The following is a 17,301-nucleotide window of genomic DNA, read 5'->3' as shown; positions in this document are numbered from 1 at the left end:
GAAGACCAGGACTTTAACAGGGTTCAAGAACGAACTAGATAAATTCATGGAGGTTAGGTCCATCGATACTTATTAGCCAGGATGGGCAGGGATGGTGTCCCTAGCCTGTGTGTGTCTGTGGCTGGGAATGGGTGACAGGGGAGGGATCACTGGATGATTCCCTGCTCTGTTCACTCCCTCTGGGGCATCTGGCATTGGCCACTGTCGGCCGACAGGACGCTGGGCTGGATGGACCTTTGCACTGACCCAGTCTAGCCGTTCTTATGTTCTTAAGACCTTTATTCAAGTTGATAGTGTGTTTGTGCTGCAACCAGTGGGCGCGGAGGTGGTATCGATCTCCCATCTTCTTTGGCCACATCCAGTCACCATCTCTTTTGGGACTGAAGAGATGTGAGCCGGTGTCACAGGAGATGCTGTGGCAGCCATGATGGTGAAGCTTGCTCCAGTAGCCAGCTTTTCTCCCAAAACGTTTCACATCTCAGAACGGTCTTGCTCATCAGGCCTGATTTTAACACCACCCTGGAGCTGGCCAGTCAGCCTCTAGCGGTTAATCCAACCTGCTTCTCTTTTGCCCCTGTTCCCAGCAATGTGTCTCACTCTCAGTGATTGTATCATCTTACGAACTTTCTTTCACTTCGGCCAGTGAAGTCACGGGGCTCCCTGAATGTCAACGCTGTGGATGTTGAACTCCCTCTGTACTTTCCTGGTGTGGCCGCCTTTAAAGAAATACGCCCGAAGGCTTAGGAGATCTGGCCTGCCCTCTGAATCCTCTCGTAAGATGTAGCCAGGCTGGATGCACTAAGGCGGCTGTTGCTTGGCGACGAGGCTGATTGACTGGTTAAGAGAAAACTCATTTATATGCACTGCCAAAACGGCCTTTTGTTCTGGGGGCCACTTTTTCCCTTCAGCTTCTCAACTGTCTTCAGAGTCTCACTGGAGGTTAGAACCGATACCTCCAGCAAGCCCTTCAGCGCCTCTTGCATGCGCATTCTCCCAGGTCTCTCAGGACGGGACCTGAAGGCCCCGCTGTACTGAGCCTGGATACAGTTTTCGCTTGCTGCATACTCTTTGCTTCTGCAGTTTAGTTTCTCATTGATCTTTCCTGCCAATGCAAGGACACGAGGAAGCAGCTGAGAGGGAGGGCTTCGGGGGCCAGACCACAGCACCATGCGATATGCCTCGGGACCAGTGGGAGACCTGTCGGAAGAGGAAGGCCTCGGGATAGCATTACAGGGCCACCTTCTGTGATTTCCTTAGGAGTCTGGTGAAATGGGGGGGCAGGGTTTGTTCAGCCCCCAGCTCCTGGAGGCAGGTAGCTACGTGAGAATCAAAAGTACGTTTCTTGTCCAGGCCTTGCTCTCTGGAGCCAGGACTCCATCCCAAGCCTGTAGAAGGAAATTACGTCCCCACCGACATCTGAACTCTGCCTGCCAGCCATAGGACACACGAATGCTGTGTGCCATGTGAATACAGACGGGGAGGGAGCCCTGCACGCCACACTAACGCCCTGCTGAGATATGGATTTGCTCTCAGGTGTGTGGGGGCAAGGGGCCTGCTTCCTCAAAGCTTCCGCTAGGATATCAAGCAGAGGGTTGAAGTTCCTTCAACAGCTTGGAGCGGGGGACGACACAATCCTACTTAAGACTGTCTAGCCTACTATAGGGCTAGATTGTCATTCAGATGGAGGTGTGTAAATGTCCACGCACCGCTAAATGCCCCCTAGTGCTAGGTGTGGTGGCTCCGGGCTAGCGCCCCCTGCTGACGATTGCTCCAGTGCTGGGTGGAATCTCTGCCTGGTAGCTCAGCCCTCTGGCCAAGTCACCATCTCAACTCCCCTGCTTCCGGGACGCTGACTGCCCCAAACTACAATCCACAAATGGCTGCCACAGAAACAAGCCTTTCCACCATCTCTGGGGCTCTTCCTCACCTGCAGCTGCCCTGCTGAGCTCAGCCCTCCCTCCGTGGGGCCACCAGGGGCATCCTGTCCAACTTCTACTGCGGGTGGCAGCCTAGGGTCTGGTACTGAACTGTACTTTACCTGTGCTGAGGCTTCCCTGGGCCACTTCCTGCCTCTCTTCTCAGGCCTTCCCCTGGTTAGTCAGGGTCCGTCCCAGGCGTCTCTCTTCCCTGCAGCTTCCTCCTCCTCGGAGCTACTTCCCAGATGGCCCAGGGCCCTGCAGGAGCCTCCTTGGGCCTTGCGGTCACTACAGGCACCGCTGCCGTCTCCTTTGATACCGCAAGACCCTGACTTCCCTCAGCGGGGGCCTGCCGTGTAGCCAGCGGTGTCACATGTTCCACAGTGCTCAGGGCCAGCGATTGTCACAGGGCGTCTGCAAGAAAGAACAACACGTTCCTGCTGCGCTCTGGGAGCATGGCCTACACGTCATGCATGGATGAGAGCACACACAGAAAAAACCCACAGTGGGCAGCCTCACAGCCCGGTGAACTGACTCGGACTCATGCTACCGGCCAGCGTGGACTTTCCCGCCTGGGCTGGAGTCCAGCCTGCGACCCGCCCCTCTGACTGGGACTTTGAACCCAGGCTCTAGCCGAGTCAGCTTCATGCAGCAGACTAAGATTGGCGCTATATGGGCCAATTGACCAGCTCTCTCCTCCCGGTGTAATTCCACCACCGTTATCGTACCGGAATGGCTCCAGCAATGGCATTACGCCCAGGGAGTAGCGCCAGCAAACCGCCCCACGTAGGCAAGTCCTGCGTCCCGCCGTGGTCATGTGTCACAAGCACCTGGTGACGAGGCTCTGAAAGGAAGAGCCCCTGAGGAGAGCCAGCATCCAGGGAGCCTCCCATGCTGCGGCCTACATGGTATCTGATTTGTGGGTAAATACAAGATGTTACACACCCAGGGAGTTAGTCTAGCACCTTTCAGCTGCCCTGACTTCAGGAAGCAAGTTGTGGGAATTTGAAATGAGGCGAGACTCATGGTTGGGTCATAACAGCCTTTTCCCCGCCTCATGCCCCTGCTGCCGGGTTCCCTCACCGACAAATGCACGAGCCAGGGCAGATCTTGTCGAGGTGAAGCCAGGCTGCCAAGGAGTGGCTGGGCCTTTTGATGGGGAGCGTGTGCAAAAAGGCTATCGGGAGAGCGGATGGTGCTTTGCCAGCTCTACGAAATGCCTCCCGTTATTTGCCGAGTGACGCAGGAAAACTTCTCTGACTGGAACAAGAAAGGCAATTAGTTTCCTGTATGGAAACAAAGCGACATCTGCAGCAAGTCAGCTAACATATACACAGGGGGCAGGCCGCCGGTACATGAGGAATCTCTTCCAGCTGCAAACCCACCCCCAAATTCTCAAGTCAATCTCGAGTACTACCACGCTCAGCAATCCTCTACAAAGGGTCCAGATGCTCTAATGGCTGATTCCCAGCCTTCTCCGAGGCCGTCGTGCATTTAACCGCTGAGACCCTGGAACAGGGGAGGCACAGACAACTCAGGCCTCCTCACACTGTGGACCTGTGAGCCTCCTCTGCACAGAGACGCCCCACCCAGCCCAGGGCCACAGCGCTCTCCCCATCCGTTACCTGTGGGAGAGCGGCTTTGCGCTTCTCCCACCGGGTCCATGCAGGGAGCAGGAGGGAGCCGTTCCTCAGGTGGCTCAAGGTGGCAGCTCGTTGGCAAGAGCTTGGGAGTGGCAGAGGCCTGCTCCCTCCCCCTGGGCCCAGCTGTCAGGGACAAGGGGCTGAGCAAACCAGAAATGGGCCACAGGCTTGTTTGGCTCCTGTCCCTGGTGCCTGAGCAGATGGAGGGGGGAGCTGCCACCCCAGCCAGTCTCTCTTGTAGGCAGCTGCTATACAGACTGGCAGCCCAAAGCAGCTGGTGTGAGAAGCAGCTGGTCCCACCTGCTTTGCGCTCCACCTGGGCTGGGGCCAAGCACAGCAAAAGGAGGACGGAGCTCTTTGTCCTGTCCCTGGCAGGCCAATGGGGGAGGGCACTTGACCCTATGTGTCCCCCTTACCCATCGCCTCTGAGGGGAGGTCTGGACCCAAAAGCCTTGCTAGAGCCATAGGCACACCCAAGACTGGAAGAGCAGTGAGATTTAGGCACCTTCACAGAAGTGTGTTGGTACTCAGTGAGGCAGACTGTACCCTGCAAGCTCCCCTCCCACACTGTTCTAATAATCTTTGTTCATGGTTTGTTGGTCATTACTCTCCAGCTACACCAGGTATGGCAACAATGCACATCAAGTTACAGGCTTCCACAGTACGGCATCGCTCAAACGCTTCCATGTCTGGGGCATGACCAGACCAGTTCCTCAGAAAGTAAGGGAGAGCCGGCGACTCCACCAAGTGGAAACAAGGTGGGAACTAAAACGGATGCTCTTTGGCAGCAACGGGGATGCGGGGGACAAATCTACATTTTAGCAATGAAGAAGCATGGAGTTCCCATCCACAATGTAAGCCCAGCTGGGAATGCGCCTCAAAGGACAGAGAAGACTAAACAGAAAAGAGACGTCCCTACATCCCTTCTCTCTCTCTGTCCATCAGTTCCCAAGGAAGAAAGGAAGCAGCCACTACATAGAAGAAGGGGTCCTAATCTAAGGAGTTTGGCCACTCAAACTATTGAGAATATGCCCTGAGAAATACTGTACTTTGAATGTAACATGGATTGCTAGGTTAGGAACTCACCGTGTTTGAGCTTTCATTTTCTGGTAATCATTTCAGACTTTTGTGCCTCATTGATTGTATTTGCTTAACATCTCTTTGTAGTTAACACATGTGTTTTATGTAAACCTGTGCACTTGAACGACAGTGTTTGGGAAATTCCACTTGGAAGAACAGAATTTGCGTGTATCACTTCCACTCATTAAATGTCAGACTTGATAGAAGCTTGTCTTGTCCAGAACTGGGGCAGTACAAGACCTACACATCTGGGGATGGGACAGGACTTCTATAAATCTATAAAATCTTTAAAATGTTGTTACAAGGAGGAGAGAGGAAAATTATTCTCCTTAACCTGTGAGGATAGGAAAAGAAGCAATGGGCTTCGATTGTGGCAAGAAAGGTTTAGGTTGGATATTAGGAACACTTCCTGTTAGCAGGATTAAGCACTGGAATAAATGGCCTGGGGAATTTGTGGAATCATTGGACATTTAAGAGCAGAGAAGACAAACATCTGTCAGGGATGGTCCACTCTAGATGGTGCTTGGTCCTGCCATGAGGGCAGGGGACTAGACTAGATGACCTCCTGTCTTATAATGCTATGATCATGAGATACAGCATGTCGAGGTTACAGTCTACCAGAAGAGCTGTGCTCGCCCTGTGTTTGCCTATACCATGCCTGACTCCGGGTGTTTTCATCTGATTGTTCCATATGCAAATTTCACCCACCTCCTTTTTATATGAGATTTTCTCATGATTGATTTAAATGAGCAAGGAAATTGGATGACACTTAAATATATGAAGTTCCATCTATTTTTACGTATTCTAGAGATTCGCTCTTTCTAATTCGCCTTTTAAGTTAACATCGGGTATTAAACAGACACATACATTGTTTTAGAAAAGCCACATTTTATAATAGGCTTTCTATCTAACAGCTTGATACAGCGTCTTCCATTAAGCATTTATTGCTAATGCACTGCACAGTGTAACATGCGATACATGCAATCAAAGAATGAAGCTGCCATGTACTCACCTTTTCATAATAAAACACTTAGGAACGGGAGCCTTAGGTTCAAGAGTGGTGAATTGGGTGTCATCTAGGGGAGGACCTCCAGCACTCGGTGTGATATGTCCCAGAGCCCTCTGGGACCTGATCCCCAGGAGAAAGATTCCCATTCATTGCAGTGGGCTTTGGATCAGTTCTGTAGCACCTTTATTCCTACTGGCAATGAGACCACACGACTGAACCCTCCCCACATGGCGGACATAGTGAGGCTGTGAGTGCAACAGTGAACGCCATTGTGTAACCACATGGGTAACCACATGGTCTAGGACAGAGATGGGGGCCTGATCACAGTGTATAAACACAAAGAGCTGGAGAAGACATTGAGCTTGGATAGTCATAGAATCACAGAACACTAGAACTGGAAGGGACCTCAAGAGGTCATTGAGCCCAGTCCCCTGCCCCCACATCAGGACCAAGCACCATCTAGACCATCCCTGATAGATGTCTAACCAACCTGCCCTTGGAGATCTCCAGAGATGGAGATTCCACAACCTCCCTAGGTTAAGACAAGTTCTGTCCTGCCTCAGCAATGGGACAATGGAAGTGGTTCCTCACACAAAGAGGCCAAGCAGCATCATTGCAGAGAGTAAAGGAGGGATTAGCTGACAAGGGTCGCCCCCGAAATGAACAGGCAGCAGGTTTAAATCCAAGCAAGGGTGGGATTTCGTCACACAACACAAGCTTGTGGAGCTCTTTGGCAGGGGACCATGGGAAGGCCAGGTCTGTAACAGAATTCAAATAAAGAGCTAGATCCATTCATGGAGAGTAGGACCATCAGTGGCCATTAGCCAGGGTGGGCAGGAATGGTGCCCCTAGCCTCTGTTTCTGGTGGGAGGTGGGTGACAGAGGAGGGATCACATGATGGTTCCCTGCTCTGTTCGCTCCCTCTAGGGCACCTGGCATTGGCTGGTGTCAGCAGAGAAGACACTGGGCTGGATGGCCCTGGGGCCTGCCCCTGTCTGGCCGTGCTTAGCTTCTGATGAGTGCATCATGAGGAAAAGGCCAGGGGTGAGAAGGGGGCCGACTGCAAAAGCCAAGCAGTCTCCTCTGTGTCCTTGCTACCCTCTGGGAACTAGTCTGTGATCCGAGGCCCAGGCCTGAGCAAGGGGTGGGTGTTAGCTGCTGCACACTCGGAACAGCCCTGGGAGGTACAGGCTCTCAGAGAAATCATCCCTCACTGCTGCCCCCCCTTCCTCCAGGAAACAGTCCTTTGTTCCTTGCCGGTCCCAGCAGGGAATCCCAACACCCTTCACTCAGTGGTCAGAGATCTGATGGAGCTGGAGCCACTCCCGGCATGCTCCGGGGCTGGAGCATCCACAGGGGGAATTAATCGGTGCAAAGCTTTCCCCTCTTGCCTGCTCCCTCCCACACATCTCACGGGCCAGAAGCTCCACTGACCGGCTCCTCCCCTGTACTTCCAGAGCACTGTCAACAGCTGATCTGCAACGTTCCAGAAGCTCGGGAAGGGAGGGGGAGGAGCAGGATGGGCACAGTTGGGGCGGGGCAAGAAGAGGCGGGGTTTGGGAGAAGGGGGGGCAGGGCAGGGGGAAGGGTGGTGTGAGGGTGGGGCCTGAGGCAGAGGGGGGGATCAAGTTCCCCCTTCCAGCTGGAGGGGAAGCCAGTACCTATGGAGTCACAGTGCTGCTACTCCCCAGTCCCTTCCACTCCCTACAGCAGGAAGGCCGTCAGCCGGGCCTCTCTCCAGGACACCCAGACTCACGGCTCCTGGAACCAGTGTCAACATGTCCCCTGTGCTTCTTGGCACAGACACACAGTCTGAGTCACAGGCCAGCCCTGGGTCTAGTCTTCGGAAGAGACGTCCCGATCTCCCCACTCCCTGATCATGGACTAGCTAATCGTTCAGAAACGGCTCATTAGAAACCCTTTTAAAACAGCATATGGCTCCATTCGGGCATAAGCATTTCTCTTTCTAGTCCACAAAGCCCATTCACCTTAAAAAAACACAACCAGGTAGACCCTTTGCCTGGGAACCAGCAGCAGCAGGAGTTCCACGCTCCCCACCCAGATAAACGAGCGTTTCACCTGCTCTAGGGACGAGGACCGCTGACCTCACAACCCTCCGATCTCAAAGGCAAACTATTAAGGGTCAGACCTCAACGCCGAAGGAGCGATTATCCCCCTTTTGAAACACAAGCAGACCGGCGCTCACCTCTTCTGCCAGTCTCCCCCTCCCCGCGATCTATTTATAAACATGCTGCTGCACTGCGATTCATGCCTGCGTTTCATTTCCTGGGGAATGACTTACTTGCAGAAAGCAGGGCTCCCACTCCGGCTGCTCTTTACAGCAGCAGCCTCTACAAAAGGTAAGATTGGATCTTGGCTCTGCATGCTGGAGCATGGTCTAAAGAGAAGAGCGCTAGTTAGACCTGTGGCTCTGCCAGGGCCTGGGAGGTGGGCAGTCATACCAAGGGGTTAGAGCAGGACTTGGTTACCTGGAGGCAGGAGAACTGGAGCAAGGCCTCTGCAAGGAGGCACTCGAGACCAGTGTTTCTTAAACTTTTTAAGACTGAGGAACACCAAACAATATTTTTTTTGAATGTGGAACACCAAGGATTTTTTATTGAGGAAAAGAGGGGGAGGGGGAAGGGGAGGGGGGAAGTTGTCGAGCAAAAAAAAAAAGGGTTGGAGGGAAAGTTGTTGAGCAAAAAAGAAACACTGCTCTCAACGAACCATAGAGTCAAGCTCCCCAACACCAATGCAATTCAATGAGAACGGAAATGAAAATCCCTTAAGGACCGTTGAACATCCAGCCTTGTTTTTACGTGGGCGAGGCAGGTGGGTCTTTATTCATGTTCAGCTAAGAGATGATCTAGCCAGAGCTTTTCTTTGGCAGAACCTTTGCTTCCATGGGGCAAGGACTGAATAGACTCTTGGTTCTTTTCACCTGCAGATGCTGCTCTTCCCTTTCAAACAGGCTGACACCAGCAGAGACGCCTGCTGACTCCTCAGTGCCGTTGAGGCTTCCTGGCTAGAAAAACCCACCGAATGAGCTTCGGGTTTGTGCATTAAGAGAGTTGGTTGACAATGGTCCCATGTGCGTCTCATGGGCAAGGGCCAAGCACACTCAGCCCCTACTGTTACTGGTGGAGTCCAAGGGTTCTAGTCATGGACTGTGATACCCCATCGTACAAGGTGCTGTACAAACACAGAAAGAAAGCCCTGCCGCGGATCCAAAGACCTGTCCGTCCAAGCCTAACCACTGGCTTCTGTAGGAGATGGGATTGGGCTCTGAACCTTGGCTGGAGGACCACACAGGGACTGTAGCTGTTTAGAAATCACACCCCAGACCAAGATTTTCCAGTGTGACCGGTGGTTTTGGATGGTGTGGTTTTGGATACCCCCACAGAGCCACCTTAAAAAAGGCTCAGTTTTCCAAGGCTAAGAGACATGCAGAGGTCTCAGGCTGGGCTCCCAAAAATCATTTAGGCACTTTGGAAAATCAGCCATGTGCTGTTTCTTCCGCATGCCTCTTTCCGGGCTGCTCTCTCAACCTCCAGGGTTCTCTCGAGCTCTCTCTCCCCCTTCCCCACCCATTCTCACTCCTTTTCTCTCTCCCATTATGTCATCATCTCGATGCTGATGCAGCTCTGGTTGTGTAGCATTTCCAGGAAAGAAAGGTGATTACCGGCTGAATGACAATTGAGCTGAACAAATCCAGATAGGGCAGCCGAACGCTGACAGCTGGCATTAGATCTTCCAGGGAGCTTTTCTAGGGAGACGATATTCCTGCTTACAACTAGTCCAGCCATGTAGGGGATGGGTTTTGTTTTTACCTTTTATTTCTATAGCAGCAAAACCAAAAGCCCAGGGTAATTTTTTTCTGAATACTGTACATGCTAAAGGGGCAGAAATTCACAGCCACAAGACCCGGGACTAAAAAAGTGGAGTAAGCACCAAGCAGAGCCAGTGAGGGGCGGGGGGAGGGTTGCAGAGTTGTTAATGTATTAAGTGTTGCTATTATTGCTAGCATTCCTGTAGCAGCTTAGGTCCATGGGACCCCATGCGCGAGCAACTGCACTGCATTGTGAACCTGCATGGCAATTGCTGGGCCGGATCTCACCGCAGGGCTAGTGCGTCCGGTCTGCACAGTGCAGACCTTACAACTCAGCTCTGTGGCTTGCTCTCCAGGCCTGCTGGGAAAGGACGGAGGTTGGCCTGGCATCACAGTGAGACGTGGGCTCTGACTCACCCCAAGTAGGGCCCTCTGGCCCCGATCCTAAGTGCTAAATGACAAGTCTGTCAGACTCGGGTGCATGGTTAGAAGGGGAGCTTGAGCTCGAAACAGACTCACAGCCGGGACTTAGTGGGCAGAATGGACATGCCTCCGTCAGGGACCAGGACCTCATGATGCTAGGGGCAGTACAAACACACAAAGAGCCCCCGCCCCAAAGAGCTTCCAGTCTAAGGCTGTATCCTTCCATGTGGCCTCACTGCAGCACAGGTTCTCCCGCGATCTCCACTGAAGCCCAGTTACTAAGCAATGAGATCCAAGAGCATCATGTCAGTTGACACAGAGCAACCTTTGTATGGGAAAGACGGTCACTTGTCCAGCGTTCTCTGGAGGGGACATCAGGGACGCTCTCACGCCTTCGCATGAGCTGCCTGATCACATGTCTCCGTGTGGCGGGGACAGGCCCTGGAGGAAAGCAGAGGGTAGACGGTAGCTTGGAATGGGAAGAGCCTTAACGACGCCTTCACTCAGGCAGGAGAGCAGTAGGGAAAGGGAAGTTGTCTGTACCCAGACAAGGGCTAGAGCAGATCACCTGCTCTGGAGAAAGTGGGGGAGCTAAGATCCAGACTATGACTCTCTCAACCATGATTTGGTCCCCGTTATGCCCCTAAACACTGCCCCTTCCTCAGGAAATGTAGCAAGTCCACAATGCGGCCCTGGCAGAGCAAGGTCTAATGTGGGGTGTAGCCTTGTATTCATCCTGAAAGCAAACAGGCACATGAATCGTCAACTTCTAATTCCACGCCCTGTGTGGAATTTAAGCCACACGTTATCCGAGCCAGCAATCCCCATCGTTCGGGACGATGCTACAGAAGGAGAGAGGTGCCTATCTATTTCTCCTCCTGCCAGAAGAGCAGTCTTCTCGCACAGCTGTTTAAGCCACATGCTCTGGTATAAAGCTGTCCTTATGAAATATACATGTGCTCGCCAAGTTAATCTCAGCAGCCTTCGCCACTGTCAGTGCTTCTGCCCATGTCTGGGGCCAGAACTCAGCTGTAATGTCCGGCAGTAAATCCCGCACCTGTTTCCCTTTGATTCTCCTAGGAGCGAGGGCAAGGGGTGTGTGGACAAGATAGTGGCTTAGTGCACAGCTGCCCACACTGCTGGCTTTACGGCGGCGGCGTGGCGGAGCAACAGGGCAGCAATGGCTGAGTGGTGTGCTAGGCCGATGGACAGAAGAGCAGAGAGGTGAATAGAAGAGCTGTTTTCTAGCCCAGACTGGAAAATCAGAGCTTGCTGCAGCTTTGGATTGAACTACACATGCAGGGTTCAATCTATATTATGCCCAGGCTTAAAATCAAGCAGGTGCGTAAGAGTTTGGCTGGGTTGGAGTTTAAAGTCACAGAGACACACCTTAAAAACACAGAGAAAGTGGACATGCCCGAAAGAGACCCCAGAAAAACACTTGGGTGTACGTAGGCATTTCAAAAACAAACTGTGAGGTATCTCTCCTCCAGAAAAAAATTACATCTAAATGAATATGGCCTTCTTGCCTCCCTGATGGCTGTATTTCCTAAACTCATTCCGGGCTTCCGAAAATGAGAGGGAAAAAGTTTATAGTGGCCTGCAATATCATACCTGACTTTCTCGGCGAATCACAAAGGGAACCCTCAAGTATTCCCGTCCTCGTTACAACCCCCTCGCTCGGGGAGGCGGTGAAATCTCGGCAGAGATAACTTTCCGAGCTCGGAGTCGTCACAGGACCGCAAAGCTTCCATTGTTTTTCCCCGCTCCGTAATAATTGCCTTTCTTTTAGATTTCAGTGGTTCCCTTTTGTGTTTACGATAACAGAGGGATGCTTTATTGCATTTCACCAGGTCCGTTGCTATGGGGACTGGCAGTTGCTGTGCACTGTAAAAATAACCCTCCTTCTTTGATAGATTTCACTTGAGTGAAAATAACCCGTAAAAATAGGTTGAAATTTACATACTAACTCTTCCAGGAGGCTCAAGGAAAGCAAGGATGAATTACAATACACGATGATGAGCTGTTCGACACAGGCGAGCCCACTGCACAGACATCCAAACTCACTAGCTACAGCTCCCAAGTGCAGGGCCTTGTCTTAGGATCGCAGCAAGAAGCCAAACAAGTCCCCGATTGCTCAAAGTTGTGGGACAGGAAGACTTCCAGAGCCTGACTTCAGACGCACAGAAAGGCCCCTTGTTTGCACAGGCGTTTTGTGGAGACGGGCACGAGGTTGTGTCGACTAGTGCTTAGAGCAAGATACAGTTCGCCTCTGGTTTATATTCTCAGGTTTATTGTGCTGTAGCCTGAAGAAATCCTTTAACATCTCCAGGCCTTTGGCCTCATAAGAACTATCAGGCCAATAGTCCATCTAGCCCAGAATCTGGTGTCTGACTGTGGCCAGTGCCAGATACGTCAGAGGGAATGAACAGACCAGGGCAATCTTGAGTGATCTGCCCTGGCTCCTAGCAGTTGAAGGCTTAGGAACACCTGGGCCGTGGGGTTGTGTCCCTGACTATCTTAGATGATAGCCTCTGATGGACCTATGGTCCACCTCTAGTTCTGGTTTGAAACACATTATACTTTGAGTCTTCACAACATCCCCTAGCAAGGATTTCCGAAAGGCTGACTGTGTGAAGCTCGCCCTGGAACTGAATAGATTAAACAGCAATTCCGGACCCCTCCAGTGGGAGGAGGAACATAAAAGGAAGCCAGACAGCTCTGAAGTGGGCTGACAAGGCCGGGCGAAGGACCAGGGCCCTGCAGAATCCTTCACCAGAAAAAGAGCCTCCGTGCTGAGTCCAGAGGAACTGAAGGTTCAATTAGTCCCTGCCTCCATTACTGTTTTGGGACTGACTGCAAGACAGAGACAACCGTGTGGATGGTTAGGAGTGGCCCAGTGGGCTCTCCTGGATGATGACATTTAATAACTCATAGAGGGCCCAGGGCTCATAGAGAGCTCCTCTCTCAGCCCCCTCATTAAGAAGGCCCTTTATGTTCTAGACTCTTCCTTCGTGGAAAAGAGAGGAAGGATAAACATGTTTCAGAACCGCTGGTGGGGGTGGGACACCTGTGGAAGCCAGTAACTGAATCCCTCTCCTTCCAGACCCAACGGGGACAGAGCAGACCAAGCAGAGAACCACCTGACTTTCAGGGCATCCCTTATCCCACTTTTCATCGGGGTCTGCCTGGGTGTTGCCTGTTCTGTTCTGTCCTGGTGGAGGCAGGACTTGAACTCACCACGCTGCCCTCCCCAGGCAAATACCCTATCCCCTAGAGCCTAGGCCATGCCAGAACCCAACCCACCACCTTAAGAAAGGATTATGAATGTGTATCCCCACAGCACCTGGTCACAGACCCTTCAAGCAGGACCAGGAAACCCCCTGGGAATTTGAAGCAGTAGCTCATGGTATTAACCATTCTCAATATGGTTCCACACGCCCAGAACCCCACGTGCCAGATGTTGTCCAAACACTAAACAATTTGCCCTGAAATGAAGATTCAGTTACGCATGGTGGGATTGAGAAGTGGAAGAAAGCCTGAGGGAGCAACAGCAAACCTTTCACTGATGCACGTCACTGTTCATTTCTTAGGTCTGGTCTCCACTAAGCGATAAGGTCGAATTTAGGAAGATTGATTCATTTTTAGCACCCAACGTTGTAAAGTCAAAAGGCGCATGGCCCCACTCTGTGCAAGAGTTTGACTCTGACTGCGATGTAGTGTGGGTAGCTATCCCATAGTCCCTGACGCCCCTTTGCATTCTGGGTTAGGCTCTCAGTGCCCAATGGACCAAAACAGTGCAGCAGGTGGTTCTGGGTACATGTCGTCGGCGTCCCAAAATGCACTCGTCTCCTTTCAGCCCCTGCCACACTTGAAAGCAACGGCAAACAATTTTCTCACGCCCTTTTTCCCCTGCTTATCCTTGCAGAAGCCATAGCAAGCCTGGATCCCATTCAGCAGCAAAGTGCTATTAATCCTCACAAGCATCTCGCCCCTTCTACTGTAGTGTGTCTAGGGCCCCACCAGGGCCCTCCGGAGTGAGGAAGAAGGCGAGGAGGCCATGAACTGACACTTGCGTGAAGCACTGGAGGTGAGAAACTGGCAAATACTGGTGGCAGTCGATCCTGTTGACTCGATGGTACACTGATGCTGGTGGCCCGAGGCAAGCTTAGATCTGGTGGGAATGTAGTGACCCAGCTACAGTGGCTGCAAAACTTTCACTAGCACGAGGCCACTTGCATGGATGTTTGCAAATTGCTTTCCACCGTCCTGAAGCACAGCCATGCCAGGATGAGACCCGCTCTGGCCTAGACTCCTAGTGGAGACCAGGCCTTCGAGATTTGGCTGTTGCTCAAAGAAAGAACAAGGTGCTAGCAATTCAACTCTCCCCAACTCTGTCAAGTTGTGGTGCCAGTTCTAATTGCTATTTAGTGTAGAGTTCCACAGGGCCAGGTTTTCAGCTGGTGTAAGAGGGCATAGCTCAATGAAGCTACTTGGAGTCCCGGCAGCTCAGGATCAAGTCTCATTTCTTTTTCTCTCTTTCTCTCTCTCTCTCGTTTTCTAGGCTGTTCCATCACTCGCCCTCAAAAAGTCAATTCACCTCAATGGTGGACCCAGATTCCCCCTCCAAGCCTAGGTGAGTTGAACCATAAGAAGTGGAGTAATGAGATTATGATTAAAAGTACACCTTGATGGTGGCGCATCCATCAACCTGTCATAGAAATCGCATCTCTGAGGCTGTTCTCATCAATCTGACCTTTCAATTATTACCTAGAGTTCATGACTCTAAGTATATATAATTTCTTCCTGGAGTTTGAAACACACACATCTTTGTTTGTGGCTCACAGCGGGCACCATGTGTGAGGTCCCCTTCACAACAGCTTCATCGATGTATCATGATATAGGTTAACCTGAAATAGATCTTCCCCCAGAGACTGAAAATGAGATATAGTCATCCCTGGGCCACTGGCAGAAATCACGGTACAATTTTTATTAATGTCTTTTCGTTTCACTTGGGTCTTTGCAAAGCTTCTGACAGCAGCTGTAGCCTTAGCTACCTCGTAGCCTCCAAGATGCAGGTCCATGCTTTGGTGTCTTCTATATCTGTCTCAACACTCTGCCCACCGACTTGACCATGCCATGGAGAGGTTGCTGAAGAAAAGCCGTAGCCAAGTGACATGACAACCCCATGAAAGGGAAGGGCCCACCTTCTTTTGCCATTAGAAGGTGATACAGGGCCAGCCACACCAAAAAAAGGATTTCTGACCAAAAGACAATTGAAGAGCCTCTGTTTGCTTGAGCTGCATCTTAATCCACATGGGAACTTTACAGGTTGGATTTTAGGGTGTGGCCTAACTCTCGTTCCATTGATGGTGTCAGTGAAATGCCCACTAACTGGGAGCAAAAATCCAGCCCAGCCTGTCTGAAGTAGATCTCCATGGTCAATAGAGAAGGTTCAGAGCTGAGATGAGATGGCATCTTAGTGTAAACCCAACACATGCTGAGCCTCCCAATGGCAAAAGAAGGGTGGGTTTTTCATGTGGTCAGCAAGATATGGACAGAGAGCACTGAAGGCAGGTTGTTTTTTCTGCTCATCCTCACCTTGTTCATTTCAAGACAAGCAAGAAATGACAGAGCAGGTTATAAACGCAGTTACTAGTGATTAAAACAACTACAGAAGAATCTCACAGGAAAACACACCTCAGGAATGAAGGGGGTTCATAACTCTAAACTGTTCCTAGCACTAAACAAAACATTATTGGTTTTAAGTTTACAACTAACCATTGATATAATACAACTTTACTATGCAGAAGAAAAACGCTGCTTTTAACTATTGTAATTTAAATGAAAGCAGCAGTGACACCGTTTCCTTGAGTGGTGAAATCTTTTTCTTTTTTAAGCCTTCCCTTTGTTTTTCAGTACGTTTAACACAGATATTGTGCTGTATTTGCTCTTCTGGCTCTCCTGCTGCCGGATTGCATACTTCTGGTTCCAAATGAGGTGTGTGGGGGACCAGGACATTTGTAACTCCGGAGTTCAGGATCCCGAGGTTCTATTGTCGTTCATTTGTCTTACATTCTTTTCTTCCAAAAGAAGTGTGTGTTTGTAGATGCATAAAATTCCCAGCTACCTAATTAGCTAATTTTCACATATATAAAAAGAGAGGGTTTTTTAAAAAAAATACTGAAGTAGAAAAGCAATTAATTATTGGTATGGAAATTAAGGATAACGTCTTCAGTGTGGTTTCTTTTAGGGATATACAATTGAAGAACCTTTACGATTATTTATATTATTATAGAACCTCCAGACCCTGACTGAGGTCAGGGCCTCATTGTGCCAGGCGCTGTACGGACAAATAGTAGAAGGTAGCTCCCTCCCCAAAGACGTACAATCGAGAGCTAGTTGAAGTTATAAGGGTTCCATGGGATAAAAGTTTAAAAAGAAAATGGCTTTATCGCCCCTGTGATGAATGGGAGGGGTACTTCTGCATTCAAGGTGCCAAGTTGGGGAGCAGGTTTGATACCCCCTTCCTCTTCATATTATTTTCCTTTTATTAAAAGAAAAAGAAAGTTTAAAAAGTGAGAGACAGTGACAGAAAATAATCTTTTTTTTTTTTTTAATTTTCCTGCTAATTGATTGTCCATTCTAGGGTCTGGCCAACAGGTCTCAAACTCAGCACCCATCCCATTTTATAGCCTTTGCTTTCTAACCATTTTTCACTTCCAAACAATGCCTCACGCAGCTGGTCAGCAACCTTGATTCTGCAGCAGCAGCATTTAGGTAAGAGAAGGAGCGATGAGCCAGTATTTTTAAAGTGAAATTAAGAGACTGGTTAAGCTCTGGAATAAATTGCTCTAGGGAAGTTGGGGAATCTTCCTTACTGGAGATTTTTAAAGCAGGTGAGACAGACATCTATCAGGAATGATATAGATGGTGCTCAGTCCTGCCGTGAGGGCAGGGGACTGGACTTGATGACCTGTTGACGTCCCTTCCAGTTCTAGGATCCTGTGACTCTCAACCAAAGAAATGCTTGTGATTGCGGAAGGTGTCTGAGTGACTGTCTGTAAACGTCCATCAAGCATGACGGGACAGATACTCAGAGTTGGAGCTCTGACATATTACACCAGCTGAGGGTCAATCCCTTAAAGGAAGTTTCTCCTCGTTGCAACCCAGGTTCACTCATAACTGCAAGCAACCACCTTTTTGGATCATCATTTTAGGGCTTCTCTGATGAACTTGCCAATTAGTGCCATTTGTGGTGGCATGGGGCTCCCATCGCTGGCGTCTCAATTCAAAGCTGCCATCAGTATTACTAAGGAAGAAGCCTGCATGAAGAGGAAGCCGCTTAGTAGAACGCCAACATTTTATGCGCGGTGATAGCACAGATTTCCCTTTGGAGCT

At 50.5% G+C, this 17,301-nt stretch overlaps 1 long non-coding RNA gene across 2 annotated transcripts in view; it reads right to left on the bottom strand.

Annotated features, from left to right (window-relative positions):
• The window catches only part of LOC106733085 (uncharacterized), a 150,336-nt gene that overhangs the window by 107,975 nt on the left and 25,060 nt on the right, over positions 1-17,301 (bottom strand). For both annotated transcript variants that reach the window (XR_012906055.1, XR_012906056.1), the window contains exons 3-4: positions 3,000-3,176; positions 2,039-2,330 (exon numbers count right to left, since the gene is read on the bottom strand). This is a non-coding gene — a long non-coding RNA (uncharacterized LOC106733085). The remainder of the gene's footprint in view (positions 1-2,038; positions 2,331-2,999; positions 3,177-17,301) is intronic.

The sequence above is a fragment of the Pelodiscus sinensis genome, chromosome 9 (genome assembly GCF_049634645.1).
Source record: "Pelodiscus sinensis isolate JC-2024 chromosome 9, ASM4963464v1, whole genome shotgun sequence".
Classification (NCBI taxonomy): Eukaryota; Metazoa; Chordata; order Testudines; family Trionychidae; genus Pelodiscus; species Pelodiscus sinensis.
Note: the sequence above shows the minus strand (reverse complement) of the source record. Positions and strands in the feature narration are given on the sequence as shown.